We start from the raw sequence: 4308 nt of genomic DNA, 5'->3' as shown, positions 1-4308 counted from the left end.
GATGGCTCTTCTTTTCTTTATGCTTTACTACAGCAGTCCATGGGCTATTACTTGCACATCCGGTCACGCGTGGGCACGCAGCAGCTACTTTCAGTTTCCTTCATCCGCTTCTTGCGCCCGCACTTGTTTTTCTCACGAATATACCATGTGTAGATAACAACACAATTTTTTTGTCACTTTATGGTCACCATAAAAAAGTTGCAATTTTTTCTCGAAATAGATTTGTCCAAAAAATTTAAATCAGCAATAAAAAAATTGACCTTGGGGGTCGCATTTGGCAAAAAATTTGACCTTCAAAGGGTTAAACATGATGCAACTGACATCAAGCGCATAGCTTTGCAGCTGAAACTGCTCAATGAGGCGAGTCTGAACTCTTGAGCAGTTTAATTAACTTTTGAGCTTCAAAAAAAAAACCTGCTCCATTTGTACCAAACTGTAATTAAAGGGGACATTCAAGTACCATTAATCATAGACACCGTGTAGTGAAGAGCTGTATGTTCAAGCAGTTATCTTCGGATGTTGGTAAGGAATGAAATGACGGCTTCTTGGAGTTGATCTCCATTGGCAAAGTTTCACACTGTGTGCAGAAACTAGGAGGAGATTTGTTAAGAATGGGGTTCTCACGGGATAACTAAATACTTGAATCAGGATGCAGTCATCAGCAATAAGACGTGCTAAAAATTGGTCTGCTTAGATGGATTAACATGCTTTCTTTACTTTCCAAGGGCGCTTGTCCATGAGAGGAAGACTAACCTTGTTTCAAAGGGGGAACCACTGATCATCATCATCACCATCTTGCACGGTGCCTAACAGGTGTAAACTGTGCTCGAAACAAGTGTATGCTAACCGCAGAGAATGTTTGGAACAGTGATTGACCGCAGAATCTTGAAGCCCAAAGGAAGTATTTCTGTCAACCGTAGCACGAGTAAGCAGCCAAGAATTGCTGCCTGTTCACAAGGCATGTGGTCATACCAATGCCAGCAGGCAAGCACCTTTTTCCAGTGGCTGGAGAGAGTACAGCCCCTCTGAGAGGGCACTCTCACTCTGTCTGTGGAATGTAAACATGGAACGTTTTGGTGCTGCTTCCTGTACTTCTGCATGCCAGGCATGCCTTAGATCCGGGAACATTTGTTGGAGGGGGTCGCACTGCAGTCACACAAACTCATTCTGTGTTCATCGAAGGGTTGAGGTTTGTGTTTCGTGGGCTTATCTGAGAGCATTATTGCCAGGCATGCTGGAAAGCTGGAAGGCAGCAAAATTGGTCCACTACACTCGTCTAACTTGTGCGAGTTGCCTTTGTTTGTTTTTGTGCAAAAACATGATAGGAATATGTTCAGTGAAAAGCCCTGCAAATTGCAAAAGTTTCGCATATGCAACATTAGCAATTAGCCATGTTTTATTTTTGTTGTTTCATTGCTTTGGTACCTTGTCTTAATTCTTTGTACTGTTTTTTGTTGTTTATGAAACACAGGTGTGAGAAGCCCTGGCCACATGAACGAAACTTTTTTTTTTGGTAGGATTTTCATGAGCCCCACACTTAAAGCATAGCTGCATTGAAAAATATTTTACTCTATTTTATTGTTTTTCCTTATTGGTATTCAGTTCAGAGTTGAAAATCTGATGTTTGCACACATCTAAGCCTCAGAGCTGCTGCTTTGTAAGTGGACTGTCCTGCACTGCACACCTGCAGTTGAGACGGCTTCTTTGGAGTTTTGAGGCTCACACACAGCTGAGCACACTCACTAGGGTCGGACTCTTGGCAGTTGGAGATAGCACAGCTTCCCCCCACCTTTCTTTCAACAACTGGCGAGATAGCAAGGGGCTGTGCTTGTGGAGCGTAACCAACGCGGATGAGAAGGCAATAACAAACAACAGGGCTGCTGCATTTTGACAGTTCATTTATTTGCGAGGAAGGAAACATTACGAGCCTAGAAGTTACACGCATGCAAATGACAGAACAATCTGGTGCTGTTTCCAAAGCGAGAACAATAAGTTAAAAAATAATACCTAACAACTCCCGACAACAAGCTTAGAATAGTTTACGAAAATAAATATTACAAAAAGCAAGCGAGAAGGGCTATACCTAATTTAATTGCAACACAAAAGGTACTGTGTAATATATGAGACTTGAAAAATGAAGAATTTTTAACACGAAAGTGTTTTGTGCCCTGCTACACAAAGATTTTGGTGACGTGATATCCGTCACGGAAGTGACGTCGCCAGAAAAAATGCAACTGGCGCGGCGGCGCCCGGTTTCGATCCCACAACTCTCTGGCCGCCACGGGAGGTACGTGGCGCTCTTCCCACTGCGCTACGAACCGAGACGTCAGCAATGCTACGAACGCGCCTTATGTCCTTTCCTATGACTCATTCAGATGGTGCGCGCCGTCTAGAAGCAACCTTCTCTAGGTGGCGTTGCTAGAAGAGGCAAAGCGAAGTAGCGCATCATGACGCTAATGAGCACCGACAGTTGGCACCTCGATGCCGGTGCCTTCGTGTACGGGGGACGCGCGTGAATTGAGGCACCCTCCCCTGTTTTTTGTTTCTTGCGTGTCAGTGTCACTTCGTCTGGCAGGGTCAGGCTCGCGAACCCTTCGCACAAGAAGGAAATTCCTTTAACATTCAACTGCTCCTGTGAAGGCCCCTTTCACTTTCGTGTTTTGCCAATTCCTATGAAAGAGGGATCAACCATGATTTTTTACACGCAAAAAAAAAACAACAAAGAAATTTAAGCCTCTTCTGCAATTTCTTACAAAAATTTGTACGACTACACAAGCCAGGCAACTGCATGCACTGTAGTGAAACCAAATGTATTGACATGAGTAAGATGATGGAGTGACAAACAGTGACCGCATACCACAGTGAATTCTCAGGAGGGAACAACTGAAAAAATGACAATGATGTATAATACAAAGTTCGACAGGATTGTAACTAGGATGCACTGAGAGTCAACAAACACATCGAATCATTACACCTGGGCTATGAGGTGTGCCTTAGGGGAGAGCTGCAGATGGATCGAGGCCACCTGGGGAACAGAACTGAAACACTCCCGAGACATTTCATAAGCACTCTAATAAATTTCATAGAAAACGCTTTCCATGCACAACAGTAGATTTAGTCACCAACAGGCTAGGGGAAACTGCACTGGCTGACAGGTCTGTCACCACCACAATACCAAGAAACCGCTGCACAAATACTGGGAAGTTTACAGTGCATATTTGAGCAGTGCATACGCTTTGGTGGTTACAATATGCCATCGCAGCGCATGAAGCCACAGGTTTGAGCTCTGGCTGTATTGACAGCAGTCTCGATTGCAGCAAAAGGCAACGAGGCTCAATGTGACCTTTAGAACAATCGTGAAGTGCATCCATGCGAAATTTATGGACTAGTAAAATCCCCCACTGAAAGCCTGTTCCAGCAACATATTTATCAACCCAGTACACCAAACTAGCGCTTTCCACATCTCCCAACAAGTGGGTGAGTGTTGTGCAATGACAGTTGTATAAAAGTGACAGGCATGCACTTGAGACAGTGCTACTGTGTATCTTGCTTCCCTGCAGTCGTTACCAGGTAAGTCGGGGTGCCCTTAAAACTGACACTCACTCGTAAAACCCTGATGTGCTGGCAGCTACCATATTTCCGCAGTTGCGCATCTTGACTACTCTGGTGGCCATCACCATTTGTTCAGCAGGAGTAGTACACACATTGCATCCAAGCATTCACCCCCTAAAGTGCGCAGATGAAGATTTGGCGACGATTACGTGAACATAATTATGCAGTGAGAATATGCACCAAGAGGTTTCATAATTACAAGTCGTGTGGGAACATGCACCCACACAAGGAAAATAAAAACCTAAAAGCAAGCACACCGTGCGTGGGAGACTAAGAGTGAAAAACGTACAATACAAGCATTGCGGCCACTTAACTAACACAATAGGAACATTAGAAATGTAAACAGCAGAAGTGACAGAGCTGTATTGGAAACTTCTGGAAAACCTAAGATGAAAAGACATCACACCTTTGAAATTATTGGAGACCAGCATGTGCTGAATGCTCCAGCACTGTTCGTTTTTTGATATTTTTAAATGCAGAGCATTTCAGTAACTCATGATGTCACCCGCGTTGACGTCCGTAGTCGTAGTCCGCACCCCTCCCCCTACACTATATAAAAAAAAATACTATCCGGCGCCCGGTTTCGATCCCTCGACCCTGCGGGTGGAACACAATGTACATGGTGCTCTACCCACTGCGCCACAAAGCCGACACAGAATGGGAGGCTACGAACGCGCCTTATATCCTTGACTCATT

The sequence above is a fragment of the Haemaphysalis longicornis genome, unplaced genomic scaffold (assembly GCF_048455015.1).
Source record: "Haemaphysalis longicornis isolate Haplotype H1 unplaced genomic scaffold, Haemaphysalis longicornis Haplotype H1 scaffold_5, whole genome shotgun sequence".
In the NCBI taxonomy this organism is placed as follows: domain Eukaryota; kingdom Metazoa; phylum Arthropoda; class Arachnida; order Ixodida; family Ixodidae; genus Haemaphysalis; species Haemaphysalis longicornis.
The sequence above is the reverse complement of the archived record's forward strand: the minus strand, read 5'-3'. Positions refer to the sequence as shown.